At 35.1% G+C, this 25,348-nt stretch overlaps 1 protein-coding gene across 21 annotated transcripts in view; it reads right to left on the bottom strand.

Annotated features, from left to right (window-relative positions):
- Positions 1-25,348, bottom strand: part of NRXN1 (neurexin 1) — a 1,068,016-nt gene that overhangs the window by 606,658 nt on the left and 436,010 nt on the right. The gene's annotated exons all lie outside the window — the stretch shown is intronic.

The raw sequence follows: 25,348 nt of genomic DNA, 5'->3' as shown, positions 1-25,348 counted from the left end.
TTAATCAATTCAAAGCTATTTTGACAAAGATAAGATTCATACCCTTTCTCTACAGAATGCATACAACAGATCATTTTCCAAAGGATATGCCTTACTGACTTAAGGATAAATTAGTTCTTTATGTCCAGGTAAGTATCTAAATTATTTTAAGAAGGCACTCAAAAATTCACAGAAGCTTATATTTACAGCAGTCTAAATTCCTAAATCTAAGTTGATTTATCCACATATAAAAATATATTTATATGGCAGAAAAAAATAAGACAGCCTGAGTCTGATTAGTGCTATAAAGTTAACGAGGTCAATTCAGCAGGTATTTCTTCCAAACCCAGTACCAACTGAGTTGACAGTTCTTGTGGCTGATGAATTTTCTGATATGATTTGATAATGAATACTTTGTTTTCAGAGTGATTAAGAGTGCAAGTTGTGCTATCAGACTCTCTGAGTTCAAATTTTGGTTCCAGAATTACCTAAATGTATGATCTCTCTAAGCCTTGTTTTTCCTCCTCAAAGAGAGATATGTTATAGAATGGTTTTAATGATTAAAGAAGAAAATGGATGTAAGTGAAAGAATCTAAATAAAGGCAATCAATCCAATGCCAGGCATATTGTAAGATTTCAGTAAGTATCAACTACCTCAACCTGCATGATAATAAATATCATTTCTTTATCATTATCTGCTAGACACAGAGATACTAGTTCTAAATCCATTATAAGGAAATGTTTAGAAATTCAACACACACATATAAGTGGTATTTTATACTTGTGCCAACCAAGTAAGTTACATTTTTCCAGTGCTGGTCCTGGTGTTTTGATTTATCTTTATTATGAAGAACGATTATTATAAAGAATACCTTATCTTTTATTATTTGAACAAATGATGTATAATGGTTTAACAAGCATATACTGACACCAAAAGAGGAGAAAATTAACTTTAAGCAATAACAGAAAGGAGTTAGATTAATTCTTAAGTATACTTTCTTAAAAGGAGAAAGAGGTATTAAGCCTTGGGAAAGTTGTTTTAGGATTGTCTTTCTTGGGGATCTTTAGAAGTGGAGAAAATGCTTCCTATGGATGATTTTCCAAGTTTTATTACATCTCAACATGACTTTGAAAATACCCAAATCTGTATTAAAAAATTTTTTGATGCTTTATATTTTAATATTTGTGGATTCTTGTGACAGAGATATTGATTAGGCACAAGTGTTTTCAGACACAAATGATGCAGATGATAATGCTGATTAATGTGAACACATTGCCCAAGCAATAGAACCACAGTACTAGAAGTGTGTGTTTCTGACATAAGCAAGTTGGTGTAAGGCTAGGTATATTGCCTCATCAGTCCAGGGTCAGCTACCAAAAAGTTGAAGGATGTGGGAAGAATTCTAGAGAGGATTTCAGTGAGATTTATAATCTCATGAGTGACCTGGGTGCCCTTGGGATAGGGAGGTTCAGGGCAATGTAGAAGAAAAGTAGGGATTCCTTTGATCATATTAGTGTTAGCAATGTACCACCCCCACCCCGCAATCACCCCAAAATAAGAAAGAAAAGAAAATGAATCTCTACTAGAATCTATACTTCATGTAGGCAGGGACCTTGCTCACTATAGCCCTGTACCAATATCAGTGGCTGGCACAAAGTAGACATCAATAAATATTTGATGAGAGTTGAATAAAATTCTTGTTTCACTATTATTTAACTTAGTTCCCAGATTATAGACTATTATTAATAACAATACTTACAAACATGGTTTAAATATAGTAGAATGTGAAATTGTGGACAAATCTCATAACTCAGCTACTATATTTTTCTTATTTCTCTAGGAAAATATGGAAACATCTGTGCACATTCAGTTATAAAGGGCAAGTTGGCTTATGTATTGGAAAACCAATTTCAAACTCATTTTCAGCAGTGTAAATTACTTTTGAGTGTAAAACACCTGAGTTAAAATTCTCTGGAAGTAGAATCATTTTCCTAGAAGAACTATGTTGAGGAGAAGCACAATGGGCGTTTTTTTTCTTCTTCTCATTTTGTATTCTCTGAAAGCCAGTTCTAGAAGACAGAAGAGCAATTTTGGATATACAGGCTGATAGCTTTCAGATCTACACTAGTACTTCATCTGACCCAGATTTCATGTTCACCCTACTTTTCTAAAGTTAGACATACTCTTAAAATGACCTGAATATAGTTCTTATAATAAGGAGTAACCAGTAACATTTCAAATCTAAACATCCACATACAAGCTATTTTTTTGCTTCTTTCTGAGATAATATGGTTCTCAATTATTTACAGTTATTTATGCACATTTTTGTCTTATTTATGTGGAAAGTTGTAATTTAATAGTTTCAAGTTTCAACAAATTTATGTATACTTTATTATCCTAACAATCAATGATGGTATTATTGCACATTCATTTGGATCTGTTTGTACAATCAAGATGACTTTTAGGATATTCGTTTTGTTTTAAGAGTAATTCAGAATATTGAATTTCTATTTCATGGATTTATAAGTCCCAAAGGAACAGAAACATATAAGCTTTAGGTTCTTTGTTATTTATTTTATGTTTTTGTTTTGCTTGTTTGTTTGTTTTGGCTGCCACATGATTTCCACACATTGCTATAATGATGTTTTCCCTTTCCTCTAAATGTCCCTCACATTTAAATATACAAGAATAGGAATAATATATTTGAGTTTTTATATTCCCAAACTTGAAATCTGAAGTAGACAGTCACTGAAATTTTATTTGATCTTCATAATAATCTTAAAAAGGCAAGAGAGATAAATAGGCTAAAGAATAGGAGTTTCCTAGTCTGAGTATAAGCTATAAACTTGGTTTAATCACAAAGCTATTATCTACATTAAGTTGCCTAACCTTTCTATGCCTCAGTTTCTTAATTTCTAAAAAAAAAAAAATCTGAAAAGGAAAAGCATGCCATATTTACAAATCCTTGAGCTTTTCTCCCTTAATCTATGAATTTGGGGCAGAGGTAAAAGATGGCCTATTGTTCCTTCTCTTCTTATAACTTTTTCCAGTTGTGGTTTTGATGCTAGGATATTTTTGTCTATTCTAATATACTGAAACACTAATCCCTTTGTAAAGAGCATGCTCACTACATCTTTAGGCACATAAACATTCACCAGGATTATAACTATCTAACATCTGTATAGATGGTATTGGAGAACTGGTAGCAGATAGATCAGGCTCTTTCCACGGGAAGTGGGAGTGCATGAAATAAAATCAGTAGGAAAACACTTGCCACTCAGATAATGACTTTTTTGTTGTTATAAATATGTTTCAGCTTAGAAATTTTAATAAGGCTCTTCAATTAATTAACATGCATTGAACAAAGCTTTTCATACCTTCATACTATGAGAGTATGCATAGTGGTGAAATGAGCACTGAACTTAGATAACAGAACTATGCAGAGATCCCAGTTCGTTATGACACTCCCTGAGATAACATGAATGGCTCATTTTAATCTCGGTCTTGGTTTTCTTTTCCATTCTTGGGAATAATTACTGTGGGCTAAGAATCTGGTTTTCAAGTCAGGTCGCACAGAAAATTGCAGCTCATCCACTTGTAATCTGTCTGTGACTTTGTGCAAGTCCTTTAACCTTGAAGAGGTTTACTTTTATCTGTAAAACGGGGTAAGAATATCTACCACATTAAGGTTATTGTAAAAAATAAATTATATTGCAATTAAAGTGCTAAGAACAGGGTCCAGCATTAAGTTCTCTACTAAATATTACTGTTTTTATGAATGCTGTTATAATGAATAACAATATTATTGCTACAGCAAATGAATGGAGGTACATAATCTAAATGTTCTAACAGCAGTACAGCTAACATGGCACATGACTGGTCAGTGTTTTAAAGTAATTAATAGAGCTGAAACCAGCAGGATCAAAAAGATCAAAGCTGGTTAGGGCTTCCTTTTGTATACTTATATTCACATTGCAGTTTGAAGTGTACTACAGGCTTTCTCTGTAGATGAATTGTTTTTTTCCCCAGAAAATAAACACAGAAAGCTAGAGATCCTAGGAGATTTACTTTCTCCCAAGGGAGAATTTCTGTGGCATCTAACCATCAAAAGAAGCCACCACTACCACCACCACAAGAAGCAGTTATGATTTACTGAGTGTTTGCTTTCTGTCAGGCCCCATTACAGGGGATTTATATGTATTATGTTTACTCCTCACAAACATCCTAGGAAATAGATAACATTAACCTATTTTATCAATAAATATATGGAGGCACAGAGCTCATTAAATGTCTTTCATCAAGACCATCTAATACTCTGAATATCTAATGACGTTAACTTCAAACTTTGTCTCAGCAGGAAAATTCACTTAGTGTTTGATAACTGTTGTTAAGTAGGAGATTCACAATCAAACAGCTATTTGCCACCATGCAAAAGGATGGTCTTGCTGTAAGTTACATGGATTATTTTTAAAAAAACAGTATTTTTCCTTCCTATTGTCCTCAATAAATCTCTGAATGAATCAAATATCACAATTGAGCAGAGGAATGTTTCATGTACTGATTAAAATGTCTCTGTAACTCTACTTTAAGCTAAGTGCTTATATATCTCTGTTTCCAGGAGTATAATGTAGTTTTTCAACATGTATGTTATTTAGGACACTCTATATATATATATATATTCTTAAAGTACATGAGGTTTAAGAATTATCTAAGGGAACTGTTGCTGTAGTTATACTTTTTATTTGTTTTGAATGCATTTAATGCATTTACTCTATTAAGGAAAAGTGAGAACCTTTCAAATGCCCAAATTTAATTCTTGTCTCCTATCTGTGATCTGTCTGTGCACCAGCTATTTGTAGCAATGTGCTTATTTCAAAATACATTAAAAAAGTCAGCCAGTAAGGGAATCGTACAAGGGCCCAAACAACAAATAGTAAGTTCATTACATTTGTTTTCCCATGGCTTAAATAAGGAACAGTTCAAAAAGGGAAATAAACTATATTACAACTTGCATTCCCAACATTACATTTTTTATTATTTTGAAATTATTTTCAACCCCACACTTTCAATTTAGTCAGACAGGTATTTGTTAGGTCCTTACTAAAGTAATGGACTTAAGAAAATGAAATTTTTATCACTCCCACATGCATTTGACCAGTCCAGTAGAACATGGTACACAGAGAATAAACCAGTTAAGCTTCCCATGAATATTTTTTACTGAGTTGAAATATATATGTGCATGAATGTGTGTGTGTGTGTGTGTGTGTGTATATAATTTTTTTTCACACACACACACACAGAGTTTATACATTACTCAATGGAAATGTGCTTAGGTGTTATCTGTCAAACCTATCACTAATGTCCAAAAAAAAATACACATATATTAGAATATATAATACATCTGTAGGTACACAGATAAGTAGATAATGCATATGTATATAATGCCCTATACACACCAAAATATAAATATAGATACACAAATAATATTTAATGATTTCAGAAATTAGAGAGTTCTTGGCTAAAACACACCAATGGTCTTACTCATTTGGACTCAAAAATGTCTTCGACTAAAAACAAACCTTAGCACTTATAAGCTTGGCATACTCCAAAGGAAGGGCTGTAGCCCAAAAAAAGAGATTATTTTATAATTAAAAAAGTAGAAAATTAAACATTTTCCTCAATGTTCCTACCACTTTGTCAAGTTTATTTTATAATTATAATTTTATTATAATTATAAATTATTTATAAATTATAAAAGAAGGGTAGAGACAAGGTGGTCACTTTTTAATTTTTTTAAATCACTGCATTCATTTTTGTCCTATCTTCCACCCAAGACTGAGTTTCTCAGACTACTGCTTTTTTCATTGAAAGCCTAGCACAGAATCTGCTTACAATGAAAAGGTTAAAAAAAGAAATGTTTGTTGAACTCAACTGACCAAGACACTAAAAGGATTATAGGTTTTCAGAGTATGTCACACCATAGAAGATTTCATCTGTAAGCTGAATATGGCCAATTAAGGCAGATGTGCACCTAGTTGCAGGGACTTATGTGTTTGGGGTGGATTGGAGAACGGCAGACAGGAAGAAAAATGCAAGGGATGCACAGTGTAGGAATAAGCTCTGTACAAAGTAACCAACACCTCTTTAAAAACATTACTTAGCATTGAAGAAATTGGATTTTAGGAGTTACATGACAAATTTTGAAAGATAAGAGGGTTTTTTTGCAGGGAGGAAGGGGTAGAGTTGATTTTTTTCCATAATCTATTTATAGTTTATATGCAGATAAAATTTTCAACTAACTGAAACTTTCCCCATACCCAAACAAACAAATAAAACGATTATCGAACGTAAACATAGACTAACATTATTTTCTCAACAAAGGCATGTGCCTCATTTAATTTGAAACAAAAAATTAATTAGAATTTGCAGAAGAAAGATAACAATGTTTTGTTTAAGCAATGAAGAGAAAAATCTTTTTGCTTATTTCCAATTAAACATGACCAAATACACCCACTCATAAAGAGAAGGGAAAGAAAAAGGAAAAGAAATACCCTCTTGCTCTGTCTGTCCTTCCTTAATGCCCGCCTCAGTGAACTGCCTACAGTTATTTAGACAATACTGGATGCCATCTGTACAAGCGAGCTGTGGGAGCTGAAAGGCTGTGTTGGCCATGGGCTAATAGCTCTATTTAATGAAGCTTTCAGTGGCATATGGGTGTGTGGCAAAATAACTTGAGTTCCATTAAATAGGAATGTCTAGTTCTCTCATATTAAAGATTCAGTAATTCAGTAATGCCTTTGGGAAAAAAAAATGAGTAAAATGAGCCACTACTGTTTATAATCTGAAATTTGAGAGGCTAATTTTTAAAAAGTAAAAGCTGAAAAGTATATCAATCCTCTTTTCTTCAGATAAGGAAACTGAAGCATATATAGGCTAAGGGATTGTCCCAGTTGGCATCAAGCACTGATAATGAACAAGTATTGAGGACTTTGGATTGATGCTCTTTCAATTTTGCTAAAAAAAAAAAACAGAAAACAAAAAACAGAGCAATGAACCATCTTGCCCATGGGCACAGGATTCCGAGAGGCCCTGTAACAATTAATTACAAATGAAGGGCAGTAGTCTTTTCAGCAACATGGCAAAAAGGGAACCATAACTGATTTAAAGGCAATTCTAACTTTTAAACTGTGTTAGCTTCATGGAAAGCTGATGCTCAAATATAAAAATAAAAGTCCTGAGGGGAAGAAATCTTGCAGTTATTTCCCCCACTAATGGCATTCAGAAAGACACTGAAAAAATTAACTAGGAACAGTAAACTTGAAATGTTTACTGTTATTTTGCAAGTAAGTGATAAAGATATTTTCAGCATCAAGTCTTTCATGATAATGCAGAATGTAACACACCATAAATTAGAGTTTAAAGTTTCTATTCCAAGCTGACAGATGCTGCTAATAAGGGCAATGCATGTCTGCTTTCTCCGAAAACTTTTTAATCCTCTGCCAGTGTCAATGTGGGAAAAGTAGCCACTATTATTAGTTTTTTTAAAGGAACCTGTCTTCCCATGAACCAAGAACGGTATCTCCAAACTGATCATGACAAAATAGTGGCACCAAGTGCTGTGTCTAGATTGAGCCATCATGTTCTTCTGCATCCCCAGCCTCTGAAGCTCCGTGAGGCTCTCTCCATCACTGAATTCTGCATTTTTCTAAGGGGGTAGCCATTAGTATATAATATACCCTTCAGGATATGTATGTTCATATAATGCATGGACACACAAACACAGAGAGGAACATAAAACACCACTGACTATATTGTCTATCCTCCCCCCACTGATTTGTGATGACATCCTGTATGCTGTTTTGGATCTACTATCGCTTTAATCATGTTGACTCAACACAATTTGGTTTAGAAAGTCCTTCCCCAAGAGAGATTTGATAAACATTTTTTCATGTAATGTATTTATTACTTCATTTTTATATTTGTGGGTGTATAATTTTTTAATCTTTTAAGAAATCTTTTGTCTTCTAAGTCGAAAATCCAAACTGAGTCCTCCAGCTCAGTGTAGTTACTTACATGAGCCAGCACAATTTTTGAACAACTCCTCTTTTCTCTATTGATTTGTAAGGCCTGCTACATATTAAACTCTTACATACACAAGGTTCTATTCCTGAATATTATATTCTGTTGATGTTTTTTTCTTGATCCAGTTCTATTTCATGTAACTATCATAGCTTTAATAATATGTTCTAATGTATGTTAGGCCCCTCCTATAAAGCCATTAGCATTAACTATTCTAATCATGTTTATACATTAGATCTTATAAAGTTTTTTATTTTCTGCCTGGATAAGATAAATATATATAACAGAACTATTGAAGTTGCTGTGATCTAGCTTTTCAAAATGTCAGCAGCTAAAGCTGGTGACAAATTATTTCAGCTTACTTAGACTTTTGAATAGTAAAAGGAAATTCTATCTTGCTTAGAATTAAACTCCTGTTATTATAATTATTTGTAAAGTTGTCATCCATAAGTGATTATAATAATTTTGATTTTAACACATCAGAAAATCTGGCCTCATGTCAGGAAATTATATCATTTATTAGTTGGTGGATAGGTATACAACTATAGATAGAAAGAACAAATCAGAAAATAAAAGGAGAATGCAGTCATAAGCACAGTAATTCTATTCCAATAGTCACAAGGCCCTGGGAGAGTTTCTTACAGTAAAATACCGCATGTATGGCCAGTGTGTTAAAATGACCTGAAGGACAGGGGAAATGGTTCTCGGTGCTGGAGAAGCAAAGCAGCTTCCATTTGAACGTGGCTTTCTTTCAGAGGTGAGGCCACTTGCCTGAGGACACAGGCCAGTAAGTAGGGGACAAGACAGAATCTGAACACTTGGCTCTAGAGTCAGGAATAGATCTTATTTTTGATTTTCTTTCTATGGGAATGTTTAATTAAGTTCTCTTCAGCAATAAAAACTATAGGACTCTATTAAACGTCCTCAACTTGAGATTTCAAGAGCTGATTATCTCATTTGTGATTACTCACACTGCATGAATCCCCTTTCTTGCCCTGGCGGCTGGCCTTTACTTCTCCATCTGAGAACCCACCAAGGAGACAGGGGAAGCTGACATTTAGGACAGCCAATGCTGTGGTGTTCAGCACTCCCAATGAAAAGACTTTGCAAATTAGACTTGTTCCTGAGAAGTTTTAAATCTATTCTGTAATTTTAATATTATCTGAAGGTAATAAATTATAAAAAATATAAATGCATGCGTATGGATATGGATATATATGGTCTGCTACTTAACTAGCTACACTGCCATAGTCAAGCTTCTTAGTTTCTCTGAAGTAGTTTCTCTCTGTATCAAATTAGGTTATTAATACTTATTTGGTAGTGTTACTTAAGCACATGCAGTACTGAGAGCTTGGTCTTGGGCACTGAGTGAAGAGTAACCATTACTGTTACTATTTAATCTTAAATATATAAGATCTTAAATGTGTAAGAGGGGAGTGCCAGTCATTTAAATAAATAAGTGGCTCCTCTGAAAAGCAAAGAACACTTATGAAGTAATCGCCTTCCAATCTTAATGTTTACATGGATACTTCCCAAATTTCATAACTGGATTTCTTATTTCTCATGAACTATAAAAATTCAAAAGATTTCATCTGATAAACAAAAAGTGTTCATTAACGAATACTTAGTTTGATCATTTTAAATGTATCAAAGACAGCTAAATGATAAAATGAGAGAGCCTTTATAATCACACTGACTTAATAAAATTACAGGCTGATGGAGACAGTTGTTTATTTAGCTTGTGCTAAGAGGGGGTAAATATGTAGCCTTTCCTAGGTTTGCTCAAATATTGAACATATATAACTGCTCTTCATTTCTAATTTCAAGGACTCTAAAAAAGTATAAAGACTCCAGGTTGTGAACTGTTAGTTTTCAATTATGACCGCTAAGCACTGGGGTATTTCTTCTTAATGCATTCTTTAATTATTTCCTTTGGAAGGTCCCTAGTGCTTCAAATGTCAGATGGGTTGTGCCTTTTGCCAAGGGTTGCTTAGTTAACTGTTTATTTAATGAATGGGGTTTTATGTGCTGCTGAATTTCTCATGGCTCACGTTAGGAAATTCTTGGCAGCATTTAAATTGGAGAACTGAGAAACATATTGGCTCTACGGAAGCTCAATCAGCTCCCAGGCAGGAGCAGGGCCTTTGCCAAGGAAAATTCACAAAAACAAAAAATACAAAGACCAAACTCTCACACAATCCAAGGGAAAGTGACTTCAGTGTCCAGGATTAAATGAATGATGGATCCAGGTATCTCAGGTGGCCCAGAATGGAAGAGGGGAAATGCTTCACAATTTCAGGAGAGAAATGGGAACAGGATCTCCTTCCTTTAGAGGATGACATTATACTTAAATTTTTTGATTGCTTGGAAAACTCAATTTGCTGCTTAGAAAAATAAAATGGGGAGTCTTATGTAGTTTCTCACATAGTTCTTCCTTATGGAGATTAGTCTAAACCTATGTTTATAGGTTATTAAAAGATATAATCAGTTTATTAATTTCAATTAAGAAAGAATCAGTAACTGAATTTTTAAAAATAGTAGCAATAGTTACTGAGCATCCTAGACCAAATATCCAGATGGCTACATTTTTTTAATGATTTGGCCGGGTCTCTAGATATTGTATAAGCCTTGTTTATCAGGTATGTTTGCTCTGAGCAATGAGAAGAAGAAAATGCTGAAATGCTTTCTGGGCTCTGAGAAGTCCTAAATCCACTAGAAGATTATCTATCTATCTATCTATCTATCTATCTATCTATCTATCTATCTATCTATCTATCTATCTATCTATCTTTACAATATTAGAGCATGAGGAGGGGATTAGAGATTTTTAAAATTAAACACTAGTTTGAGACAATAAAGATAAGAATGCTGTCTTTAAATAACTTAAGCTGAACAGCACCAGCCTACTTGTCGTTACTGTAAGAATATCCCGAGCCTTGTGCGGGATGAAGGCCTGTCGCAGCCCTGTGCTACCCGGTATTACTCTCATCAGCTACTTCCTTCAGTTTTCTGCACGCTGCCAGCCTGTGTCCCAACCCCTTTCCCTCTCTGGAAGAGCAATTTTCTGAGTCAGCCTAGCTCTTTCTTTCTCTGCGGGTTTACTGAAGACTCCCTGTGTTCTCGGGCAATCAGAAGCCTGGATGGTTCCTGGAGCTCCTGTCTGTTTGGTGCCCTTTTCTTGCTTTATTCAGGAGTTAAGAAGGCTGGGATCATCAGCACATAGATGATGATCCAATGCTAGACTGGTCGCCTCTCAGGTCGCTAAATGGACCCGTGTTCTCCTGTCCTGGCCTAATCATTTGGCTGTCATTTATCCCAGCTCAATACTGAACCCCGGCCCCCGTCCCCTCCCCAGCAGACAGTGCACTGGGTTTGGCCATCTACACGTACTTGCTCTTAATGCCCTTGATCGGCTGGTCTGTTGCCTGACTCACAAGAGCACCAATAACAAAACCCGGAGCACCTTCTCTATGCCCCATGAATTGGTAGCTATATTATATAAACACTTATTTCTCATTGCAGTCTGGTGAAGTAGGTAATCCTTATTCTAAGACTCAGAAAATTTGAACAATTTGTCCAAATTGCACAGCTAATAGATGACTGAGCAGGAATCCAACTCAACATGTATCTGATTCTAAACACCAGATGTGATTTTTAGTTCATGTTCCTTATCATTCTATGGGTTATTTGGCTGAATTCCTGTTTACTTAGCCAACATGGTCCTGGCCACATTTTGTCAACCCCATCATCAATAGTAAAGAGACATTTTATGCCTTTTCTGATCTTCTACCAAATGGTCCATAGTTGCGGTTCTCTTAACACTCCTGGTAAAAAATTATCCTTCAAATGTGCCAGCCACATGTAGACTGGGGACAATTTTTTTCATGGTAACAAGCGAATCCAGTGTAGCAAGGCCAGGTCTAGGGTCAGATGTATGAAGAGAATGAAGTATTCACCTGGGATGCAAAATATAAGGGGGAGAGGAAATACTAAAAACTCAAGTAATTGAGATAAATCCCATTTCAATGAAATAATTAAAAGAAATAATGCAAAAAGTAAGTGATGAATAAAGTATTAAATCTTAAATAAAGGATTATTATTCCTAATTATCCTTTTTTCGTCAGTCTCCAATATGGCCTGATATAATACTGCAATGCAGTATTTTTTCTAGGATTAAAGAGTCCAAATTAATCTGTTGGAAATCCATTTATTAGAACAACTACCAGTAAATAGAATTAGTTTCTGGGGAAAAAAAGCCATCATTAGATATCATTAAACTTATAATCAGGATACACTATTAATTCTTAAACTATACTAGTCATTAACAGAACATCTTTGACCAAAGGATAATGATAACAAACACTTACAGAGTGCTTAGTCAGAGACTGTTTTAATCACTTTATTCTTTTAGTACTCGGGACAACCTGCTGAGATAATATACATGCCCACTGCTGCACAATTCCTGGTGGCATGTCCATTAGGCCAAATTGTCTGTAGAGCTATGCAATATGCTGACTCTGCTAGAACTGGAGTCCCCCTTTTACAGATGAGAAAACTGATCTCACATAGTAAGTGGCCAAACCAAGTTTCAAAGCCAGACAGTCTGTATCCAAGTTCTTGTTTTTAACACTGTTATAGAAATAGATCAAGCCCCTCAAACACCAAATAATCTAGCCTTATTCCTACCTTAACCTCTTGCCCCACTCAATCTTTCAATGCAGTTAACTTTAATCATAATAATTACCCCAAGAATAAAGATCCTGCTATGAACTTCTACAGAAACTAGTAAAAATTTCAAGACTCAAAACTATCTATCTCTCTATATCCAATTTTTTTACTTGCCCTTGATATCACCTTGAGAATCGATCATACCAACTTGAGAACTCCAACAGGTCTTCGACATTTACCAAACTACAAAACTAGAATACCCACTCAAGATATTGTTACAAAATAGTGATGAATAAACAAAAATTCAATAGCTCACAGGCACTAACAGACCAAGAGTATACCCAGTCCCCTAGCCTCTGTGATGACAGGTAAACTAACTTCTATGGAAGTACTGCTAGTATTTTTGCATGAATCAGCCCATATGATCAGAATATAATCAGCAAGATATAACAATTATATCAATTTCATTTTTTCATGCTTAACAGCACTATAATTATCTAATAAAACTAGGGCACTGTAAAGGATTATAAACAAAATAAAGGATTCAGAATAAAGCCTTTAGAACATGTCTAATACCTGGGCCCTTTCAAGTAATCACTGTCACCAATTCATGCTGCTCATTCATGCAGATTTCTACTTAGCTGGTTTTCTGGTAAATTAAAGAGCAAACAAAGAAAAACTTTAATGGCCCAACTATAGAATATTTACTATTGATGTATTTTTAGGCTTACAATAAGCCAATATCAAAGTAGGAATATCTTTGAGAAGCAAGATAGAGCTTGGCTCTTGGAAAAATGCTATTCCAGAGAGGAGGGGAAGAATCAAAGGCAGAAAAATCAAGAAGTTGAATATGAAAAGCATTTATTCCACACAGAAATAAAGCACTGGTAAGTAGGTTGGTGCTATTGACTATACGTTGTTCACTGATATTTATAATCCACTTACAATTAATTTCTTATAAATCTGGTAAATCCAATAATCTATTCCTTCCTCCTCATGCTCAGGTATCAATGAGAAACAACTTTCAGTGGATTCAGGAGCATTTTCATTCATACATGACTTATTCAAGAACTCTCACAATAAGCTCTTCAGTGTGAATTTTTGCTTTTCTCTATGGCTGACTTGCAGAAAGCAACCCTAAGCCCTGGCATCTGTATTGTACAATTGATGCAGAGGTCACAAAAGAAAACAGATATGAATGTGATGTACTAGAATAAACCCTTACAGATTGGAGGAAAAATAACTAAATGGGCACACTTGACCAATGGGGAGGTTCAGAAGTATTCCTTTTATATATTATTATTATCGTGCACCTATTTTAAGATAATTTATAATATGATGCCTTTAACAATGTTCATATGAATCTGAGTTTTGTTAAATAAAGACTCAAAGTGCTTCTAAGGGCTGCAGATGTGATTTAATTTGAAATCAGTGTGTTTTGTAGCTAGGTCACCTTTGTGATTAGATTAGAGAGAGGGGTGTACTCTACACCATATTCTGTGTTAGGCAGTTGTAAGTCTCTCTGTATTTGTTGAATAAATATTCATGGAAAAAAATGGTTCCCTCAAGAATGATAGTAATATAAATGTTTTTCTTGGCAATTCTTCTAAATGAGGGCAGTAGAAGTAATGCCTGTATTGTGACTAATGCATACCAGCAAGTAGAACAGAAGAGGAGAAAGGAAGGTGGGGATGAAAGGAGTGGTCTGGACAGTCACTGTTAACAACATGAGGCTGTTTTGACCAGATCACGAGAGATCACTTAGCAAATGAAGACTCTCTGGGGAAGCAGGCCTAAGATTTAAGCTCCAAATCTGACTGTCTACACTGGAGCAATAAATAAGTATTCACTAGTCATAGTTTTAGCTATAAACCCAAGGATCTGTTTCTTAAAAAATCTGTTTGATACCAGGAAGCCTCTAAAGGAGATACTAGTTTAAACTGACACAATATAAAATATTTCCCACAGTGAGGCTTAAAGGAATAGGCACACAAATCTAATAGCTAATTGCTTCAAAAAGGTAAAACATAAATATCCATTCAGGAGACTAGGTTTGTGTAGGGAAGGAAACTTAATCAGTAAGTTAGGAATTTGAAGAAAATTGCATTAAGTCTTCTGGGTCCTGAGAAGGCCAAGAAGGAAAAGTGATTTTTACATTCTTAGACACAATGGAGATAAAATTTGTTAGAGGCTAAGTCTGTATAATTTCATCCTATGTAATCTTAATCCCTAATTGTCCCAGGACATTTTTACCTAGAGTGATATCTCTTTTCTTGGCTCTTGATTCTCCCACCCTCTAAATCTATGGCTGAACACATTTTAGAAACCTGAAGTCCTGCTCAGTTTTGGGTCTGATAAAAGTTTTCTTCAAGTCTGTAGTAAGATGCTAAAACAAGCATTCATTTTATTTACTGACATTTGTGTGTAAAAGCCACAAGTTTTGGAGGAAGAGTAAACATCTAAAAGGATTTGTGTACTTTAACATTTCAACATGAGGTGGGAGGTGCCCATGAATCACAGAGCAGAACAGCAAATAAGGGGACGTGGGGGGGTTCCTGCCACAGAGGGAGGAGGAGACCATTCCGGTGCTTGAAGACAGAGTTTAAATAGAGGGGAAAGCAGGGAAAAGGATTATGTGGTTGCCTTTGATTCGTGCAGTTGCCTTGCCAGAGCTGAACCTTAAGATCAAACACCCAGACACGACTGGAGAATTCAGAAAAGACTAGTGCTGTGCCACACTCATCTGGGGAATCTGAAAGCCTCTCAGAAAAACCCTGATTTTGGCAAGGTGCTCTATTCATCAAGGCCTGGGAGTAGTGGTGGTAATAATAGAGGATATCCTAGGGCAACTTCAGACTCAAAACTATTGCCAAGAACTTCTTGGGATCTGCAGGTGGACCCAGAGACAGTAGATAGACCAAGGGACCAGAAGAGGTCTCAAGCCCAGACTAGGAACTTTCTAGAATCTTGGACTCAAAGACAACCACAAAATCCCACATCCTGAAGGGCATATGCCTAACCACATCCACCCACACCACAGTCCACATAGGATGACTAGAGAAGAGTCTGAATGAGGGACAGGTGTGATCCCAAGGAAAGCCTTTAAACCAGAAATCTCTCCCCCAGATCTGGGGATGATGGAAATTCCCCCTTAAGAGGGAGAAGAAAACCCTGAAACAGACTTTGAAATCTGAATTAACCAAATATTTAGTTGAAAGAAATATTTTTAAACAAGATGAAAATGAGAGACCAAAATTGGAAAGTTTCTATACCACTTGTTCTCAAAGCACCATCAACAGAAATGGGAAATTAGGAACAAGATTAGTACCAGAAAAATAAATAATTTACATTTTTCTGCATATCTTCTTTAAATTGAATGTTTTTATATCTTTCCTACTCTCATCCTACTATGGTAGTAAGGCTGTCATCTGTGAAGTTAAAGCTTTCTGATGCTTAAAATATGTGGTCAACACCAGACAGGTAATAAATATGATGGGCCAAATTCTGCTACTAGAAAACCTTTCTAATGCACTCTGGGCAAGAAGTACATATTTATACTACTTTCTGTTTTAGATGTAAGGGTCTTTTTTGTCTGGTCTGGCTTTCTCTGCTTACACAAACACATTTCTCTCATAAAAATAAACTTTTGTAGCCCATCTCTTATAAGGATGATATTACTAATCATATAATCAATAATAACAATAACAACCATTGTTGATTAATGCCTGGTATATGTCAGTCAGTATGCAGCCATTATCATTAATTATTATATCAAATCTCAATGATAGGTTTTTTGTATCTCTGTTTTCAGATATGGCAATCAAAGCTCAGAGAGTTTGAGTAATTTTTGCAAAGTCACACAGCTAGTAAAAGCTCATTCCATTATATCACAATAAATTCCAACAAATCATTTCTAATAAATGGACCCTAACAACCTCTGAGGAATGGAGAAGCCTGTGGGAAAAAGCTTTCTTTTTCCTTATCCAGCTTTCATCTTCAAGATGATTCATTTCTCAGTAGACAAAACTTAGGGGGTATTGGAATGAGTTTCAAGGTATTGAGATATTCTAGTTCTGGTTTCAGCACAGCCATTAATTGTGTAAATCTGGGTAAGGACCTTTTCCTCTGACCAATAGGAATAACAACAGTCTTATTTCCTTCCCAGTATTATGAGTATTTCTAGCCTTGTCTTAAATGATATAGAAATGGATAATATGCAGAATGCTTTTATGGTATATCTAAAATGGATTGTTTTATTCATATGTAAAATTTATATCCGATATGAGGATGACTGGGGAGACAATCTCAATTTGTGGACTTTGTGTTAGGGACTGAGCCAGGTTCTAAAGGCATAAAAAAAAATTTTTTTTAAAGTCCCTGGCTTTGAGGGAAGGAATGAGGGATATAGCTGATTAGAACATGACAACACACAGAAAAACAGAAAGAAAGAAAAATAATGTTACATATCCTAAATCAAACATATGGATCCCTGCCTGGGCCTCAGAAGAAGGACTTGGATATCAAATGCTTTACCCAGTCATGTAGTAATTTTTGATTTGGTTTGTGAGAAATGTAAACATCCCCTATCAGTTATAAGCTTAGCTATTAGATGGTAAAAGGAAATTGCTCACAATAAAATATGATATTTTATCCATATTATATGCAAGCAAAAATTAGGAACGAAGCAGCTACTCCTTGAAAATGGAGACCTATAAGAATGTAAAACTGAGTAGTTTCAAAAAAAAAACTGTGATGGAGAATTTAGGTTTCCTTGACAATTTGAGTTTCTTACCTGCATAGTAATAATAGCTACCATGAACTGGATATTTTCTGTGCACCAGGCATTGAAGAATGAAAATGAGATATTTTCATTTCATTTTTTTTCTGATAGCCCCATGTGGTAAGTACTAATATCATGTCCATTTCACAGATAAAGTAAACTGAACATCAGAAAGCTAAAGTGGCATGACCTGACCAAGTTACAGTCAAAGAGTTAATAAATGGAAGGGAGACTGGATACCAGACCACGTGGCTCCACAGCTCTTACTTCTACTTCTTAATCACTATATACCACACTGCCCCTTGGCTAGGACAATTTTTAAACTACAATGAAGAAAAAGTGAGTATACTTTGATGGAAAACTACTTTTGAAATTATGGGGAAGGAATAGAAAGATAAATTTTCTCAACTGTATCACTCTGTAACTACACGTATAAAATGTGGCTGGTCATTAAGCCACAGATCAAACACAAGGATTAACTTCCCTAAAAAACTCTTCTAGTTATTTCCTGGAGGTAAGAAGAAAACACCTACTGTTCTAGAGAATCTAGCAATAAATGGCTTTTCATTGACTTATACAGAATGCAGTACGATTGGCCCCATAAGAAAGATTATATTCAGGGCATTGCATCTTCAATGAAAGAGCATCAGACACTTTATCACAAGTGATACCACTATAACTTTGGTGACTTTTGCTATAACTTACCTTGAAGAATTATATATACATATATATATGGTCTCATGTTATCAGATAACAAACATATGTGCTGCTGAAATGTCTTTTGTTACTTATGTTCTTACATATGCAGAAAAAGCCTCCAGAAGTTTTTCCTAGCATGTATACATAGTACAGGGTTTTATAAGGCCATAATCTACTGACAGAAGATTCATAAACAGTAGTCCACCTTTATTTCTTTTCTTCTAGTATGTCAATCAGTGAATACCAAGGAACAGTTTAGAACCCCTGCACATATAAAATGTCAGTAAAAGGAAGCAGGCCAAAATGCCATCTAACTGAAAGAAACAGAATAAACTGATGGGTGTCTTACAAGTTCACTTAAATTGACCCATGATCGTAGAGAATGTTCCTCAAAATTGCTTGAAAAATTGGCTTTTGTCAAGAAAAATTACCTGAAGTAAAATTTGGATATGCACCAAAAGCTTCAGTCTTCAAGGACTTTTCAGTTTCCTTCAGTTTGCAAGTTTAGAAACTGATCAGTTCAGCATATCTCTAATAAAAAATCAACTCCCAAGACTCCTTTCTATGCAGGCAAAATCAAATTAACTTCAAACAGGAGAGATTTGGTGCATACAGAAAGGGAGCATCAAACTGTAACATCCTCTCTCTCTGGCTCTCTCAGGTCTCCTAATATCTACCCGGGAGAGAAATACAAATATTAACTTCACCCAAGATCACTCTACAAAATCTAATGAGGAGTGTGATTTCCAAAAGGGAATGGCATAGATTGAATTATCCCACTGTGCTGTCAGGGTTTCCATTGATGAAACTATAGTTCTCTGGACTTTTACTTAACACTTGCTGAGAGCCAATAGGATTCCAGGCTCCTTTTAGAGCCCACAAATAGCACAACACCCTGTTCTTGATCACTGGGCAGCCACTGTATCAGAGGGTCCCAGCGCTTCAGCTGGAGGAGCTGAAGTGATGCTCTGTGCCCTCTGGGTTGTAGACTGCCATGTGTGCACTGCCCAGCCTCCCCAAGCAATGATGCATTACACTAATATGCTCTTGAAGCACACTCACTGGGATGTATTAGAGTGATACATCACTAAAATGTTTCAGCTTCTAAGATGTATGGTCATGTGAGGTACAAATGGTCGCTAGAGGCATGTTTTAAAGATGTAATTTCTAATGTTTTGTATTAAATGATGTCTATGGCCCCTTTTTGGTGGTTTGGAAGATACATTATGGGATTCTCTTATGGTTAATCTTTGGGATTCATTGCTTTTTCCTATCATGAAAAGCATTCTGACTGCATAACATTATTAAAGAGGAACACTCAGTAATTGAGCTTTACCTGAGTGTGACACAAAGTGAGAGAAGACATCTGTGGGCATAGCTGTGCAATCAGCCCTGAAATCCAATCCCCACCATGAGCCCTGGTGCTGGGCTGCATCTTCTCCAGGGGTCACCATGCACGCTAGTGGTGGGCCCTGGGCAAGAAACACGACAGCTAGTTGGAAATGCTTCCTAGAGGCAAAAATGCTCTGTGCCAGTTCTACATGCTCTTTAATGACATGGTCTGCATGGCTAGTGTGTGTACTACTGGAGTCTGATCTCTCTTTTCACTGCCTAATTTTTGGATGAAAGGGTAGAGTAACTTTTAGAAAACTAGCAAGTTACAAATTCTAAAAATAGATATTAGACTTCCTTCTATTATCATTTTTTTGGATTATCTCAAATGTGTTGTTAGATGCACATTTCATGAGGGCAGTTGCCCACATCTGTTTTGCTTACCATTTTACCCTCTGCACCATGCTTGGTTTGTAGAAAATGTTCAATAAATATGTATTCAGTGCATTAACAGTCATGCTTCCCTTTGACAGTAGAACTATTTCATCAGCAAAATTTTCTTCCGAAGCAAAGCATGATTTCCTTTAAATGTAATTGTCCTTTCTCATAGTCAGACATTAAATTGAATCTAATGGTAAATAACGGCGGTTCTTTTTAAAGAAATGTTCTAATCTATAGATCTTGTTTAAAACCAACCTAGGAAGATGATCTTTACTTAAAATGTGTGAAAAACATAGAGGGAGAGAATGAGAGAACAGAGGGGAGTCAAAGGACAGAATGAAGGGAGGGAGAAACAGGAGAAAATAATTTGATTATTAATAGGACTTACCAGTGCATTTTTCATACATATATTTTCAGAAAACTTTATTTTCTAAAGGGAATTTCCCTATATAGTTTATGCTGTGGGAGTGACTATAAATAGACAAGGAAATTTACATGTGAATTATAGAATTAGTGTCATTATTTTACAATCACATTTTGTGTATTGTAGTTTTTTAGTGACAGAATTTTCAGTTTATTTCATTCTCAGTCACAGACTTCATTGGCTATTTGTGACAGTGTCATATATTCTGGGGTTCCAATATAAACAAAACAAAACATGCACATGCAAACCTAACATTTATTTTTATATTTGCATTTCAAACTAAAACCAGTGCAATCCTGATTGCCTCCCTGTTGAATCATGCTTTCACTCTTCTTTTTTCTCTCACTATATTGCATATCACAGGTCTCCAAAATAGCTTTAAGTACTGAGGAAAAAAAATTTACTTGTAAATTTAAGTTTAATAGCCTCACTTTCACTAATTACCAAAGACAGACATGCACTTTTAAAATGCCTCCAAATTTCCTTTATATATTCCATGTAAATAGATGCAGGTCCTGCAAACAAACACCGAGTTTGTTTGCATACAGCTTGGTCAGTGCGCAGAATCACAGTAGCTAGCTTTTGAAATTCGCACTGCCAACTCCTACTCCTCGCAAACTGAGGTTCATTGATGCCTTTTTCATTTTCTCATACTCCTCTCTCTTGCTTCCACCCTTCTTCCCCCTCCCTCCATCTCTTCTGTGATTAAGTAGCCCTCTTTAGGAGCTGTAACTTATAAATGCTGTGCCTCTATAACAGAATGGGCTAAACTCTTCCTAATACTTTCTGCCATTTTAATAGTAAGCTGTTTGTGTCCATAGCCATTCTCTCACCCAGATCTTGTATCTATATTTCCATTATAGCAAGTGATAAACCATTACCTATTGGTTGTGAATATTCTGAACCATTATTTCATTCCTAATCTCAGCGTTTTTTTTTTTCATTTACCAATCATTCCTGGTGTGATTTTTCATACACAGAAGCCAGTGACTAAATAATGCCAGCCAATGGACACCTCTGAGAACAGTGTGGATAGATAAGAAATGGAATTCTAACTTATTTTTTCATTTTTCTTCCTGTTACTAGCATAAGTAAAAGACTTCAAATCCAGAACTAAGTGTTTTATATCTGTGAACATAAGTCTCACCAGTATAATAGATAATTAGGAGCTTTATATACATTAGCTAAAGATTTAACTAAAAAGAGATAACTAGTAAAATTATCTAATTCTATGCTGACTTTTAAGACTGATTTTGCCTTATCATTAGTGCCCAACAATATTCTATATTTTAGTTCCTAAAACAATATAATGAATTCCAGTTTTACTTTAAATGTTTATCTGAAGAACATTAATAGTTTTATAACCTGTGCCTAAGTTGAACATTATGTAAAAATACCAATGAATGAGAATATGCAGATATTATAACTATTGTTGTAATTGAAGACAGATCAAATATAAAGAAAACTATGCCATAGCATATATAGTTAAGGTAATTGTACTTGACTGATTTATTTTTTAATAGATGCCCAATGGTACATCTTTCTGAAGAAAAAAAACTAAATTGAAGTCACAACAACACAAAATAGTGTGTTTTCAGCTCTTATATTTCATTGGGAAGCTGAGTTTTTAGGGGATGGAAGAAATTATTACAACAGGTAATAACTAATAGGCTTATCTGTAGTATGCAATAATGTGTTCTAATAATCTTTTTATTTGGGCATTTGTGTGTTTTTTGGGGCATTATGAAGTCTGGTCTGAATTCCTCAAATCATATTTAAATGTACATTAAAAGTGAATTGAGCAAAGAAGGAATTATTTTTTCTTAATATTATAAAATCATTAAAGGCTAAAATTTGGGGCTACCCATCCCATAACAAGTTCATGAAGAATATTAGGAGGAACACAATGGTCCTGAACATTTCTGACTCCCATACTGAATTCAATTCCCTAGATTTTCTTGGGCTTTTCATTTTTAGAGCCCTTGTGTAAAACAAAACAAATTTTCTATTTCTCATAAATTATTCTTTTTATATTTGTTCACAGCAAGAGAATAGGGTCCAGGCTCAGACAGGGTCAATTCTAGAATGTCTATTATAGAAATGGTTAGGATACACAATGTTTGAAGGGGGTGCGTAGGAGGCTTGTTTTGAAGTTGCATTTTGCACAGTGAGCCAATAACTTTAAATTTTTTTGTGTGTGTTTTGAGATAATTGTAGCTTCACATGTAGTTGTAAAAGAGTACAGAGAGATCTCATAATGCTCAATTTCCCCTAATGGTAAGATCTTGAAAAATTTTAGTACAATATCACAACCCAGATATTGATATTGATACAATCTGCCCATCTTATTCAGACTTCCCCACTCTCTACTCATTGGTAGGTATGCATCTGTAGATGTGTGTATTTAATTTCTATACATTAGTCACATGTAGTTCATGTAGCTACCATCACAGTGGCAACTTTTTATTTTATTGTATGTTACAGTATATAAAAATATGCTAAATATATTTTTTTGATTTGTGCCCTAGATACATAGGAGGAGATGTAAATTGTTCCTATCAAGGAATTGTCTTGGTAATGATTTTATGAACACTAAATCTACCCTCCCCCTATTCACTTTCTCTGACTTGCTTTCAACACTGTGGGCATTTGGACTTAGCTTTGGATTAGATATCATGAAATCATCACTTCTTTACCTTAAGCACATTTCACTTTCAGATTTCTTTTCCCTTAAGCCGCATTTCCATTTTGATATGTTCTTCTACAGAGAACATTCAAGAAATTAATATTCTATTGAAATCAAATGATCCTAATCTTAACAACTTAAACCCTATTCACCAAACTGGGTGCAGAATGAAATGAGATGCCTAGTTTTCTATCATCTAATTCCGGGAAGGTGCCATTCAATTTACAGAGCAGGGAGGAAAACTGATTCTCAGTTACTGTTTCAACAACTAAGAAGTCTGGGATGGAACTGAGGGTAGCATGGTCAAACAGGGAGAGCTTGTGTTAGACTCCTAAGGAGGCCACAAAGTCACAAAAGGCCCCGATGTCATCCAGAGTGAGGGGTGGGGTAAGTGAGCTGGGACTTGGTGCATGATGACTACAAGATTCACCCGGGCAGCACTCCCGTCATCCAGTTATTCCACAGATTTGCCTGTGCTAGGGCAGATCAACTAATAGGAAATATGACTGGCTTAGCACAAACAATCTCGCCACTGGAAACATAGTTCTTGTCAAGTGTATCCTGGCTTGAGATCTACATAAAAAAGACAGAGAGTCACTCAAGTTATCCTAAAAAATATGAGAGGGTTATATTTTCTGATAGTGGGCTTTTAAGACAAATGTTTCAAAGTAGAAAGGATGTTTTCTGCCCCAAGTTATTTATTTTATTTTTCCTCTTACAATACTCTTTTCCATGAGGCTTTAAAACAGGTCTTATTCCTTCTTTATAAGCCCTGCAGATTTTAGACAGGCTGATTGCATGTAATAATCAGTAAACCATGCAATAAACTTCAATAAATCATTCAACAAACTTATAGAAATAAATCATGCCTAAAATCCCTATTTTCAGAAGAAAACCCCATGTCCATATTTTGAAAGGAAAAAAAAGGAGGAGGAGGGGATTGTAAAACACCCCTAAAAATTATAAATTCAGAGATGAAAATTCCCAGAGCTTCAGGCTGGGTCTAACTTTAATTTTAGCTCTATTGTTATTGGTAGCATCCAGACTTCCTATAAATGCCTCACACCCACACCCATATCCAAAAGTAGTCACAGGAATCTGGTCTTAATATATTTAGAAAATAAGAGCATTTAAAAATGATCTTACATTAATTCAACACATTGGTGTTAATTAATTAATTATGGTCTGAGAATACAATTATTTTTAGTGGTTACTTGATTGACATAGGGAATTGTATTATTATTTTCTTTAGAAACAAAACTAAGAGGCACAGTTTACAGGAAAATTACGACTCATCAATTTTTCCAATAAATGCTTGAAGAGAGAGCTACAGAGGCCCAAGACATGTAACAAGTGAAGGAAGGCTTGAAAGAAGCCTGGGGAAGTACCTGGGGCAGGAGGCCACCCAAAGCAGCAGGCAACAAATTCTGGGTATCTGAAAGCTGGGGGCTTCCTTCTCATCTGGGGGGGAGCCTGGCTCCATGGTGTGGGTCTCTCCCTCTATGGCTCATCTTCTCATGACAGTGGCCCTGAGCAGAAAGACTTGTGTCTCTGGCTGTGTTTCCAGCTCTTATACTGTCTAGAACACTATTGGGTCCAAATACTTATTAATGAAAATAATGACAAGGAATTAAATGAAAATCACCAAAGTCCCAAGAGACCTCTTAGAATATGGCCACATATGTAACTAAATGACCTTAATTCAAAGTCATGAAATCTTCAAAATATAAAAATCCCTTCACTAGAAAACAACAACAATTTTTTGGAGAATAGTTTTTCTTGAAACAAATCAACAGAATTGGGAATTTTGGATTTGAGATTTAACTTTCCCATCTATATATTTGGCATATATAAAGCAGAAACATAAAAATCTAAGATTAGAAGTTGTATAAGCACAGAAATTTTTGTCTGTTTTATAAAATGCTGTAATACTGCTGGCACATAGTAGGCACTGAAAAAAACTGATGAAAAAATTAATGATTTAAAAGATGAATGCTTGTCTAATGGAAATATTCATACTTGGCCTATACATGCGAAAAGCCTGGTAATAACAAATCCAAATAATAACCAATACTCATGTTACTACTCCCATTTTTATGGATAGCTCATTCATCTCCCTTCATAATTTAACACTCAAATAGTTAAAATCAATTATGAAACAATTAAACCATTAACTTAATAATTCTAATTCTATAAGTTTTCTAATCATTTTAATCAATTACTAATTATTAATTAAATTAATTAAAAATAGTTGAGTGA

Source organism: Manis pentadactyla, chromosome 2 (assembly GCF_030020395.1).
Source record: "Manis pentadactyla isolate mManPen7 chromosome 2, mManPen7.hap1, whole genome shotgun sequence".
NCBI lineage: Eukaryota > Metazoa > Chordata > Mammalia > Pholidota > Manidae > Manis > Manis pentadactyla.
Note: the sequence above shows the minus strand (reverse complement) of the source record. Positions and strands in the feature narration are given on the sequence as shown.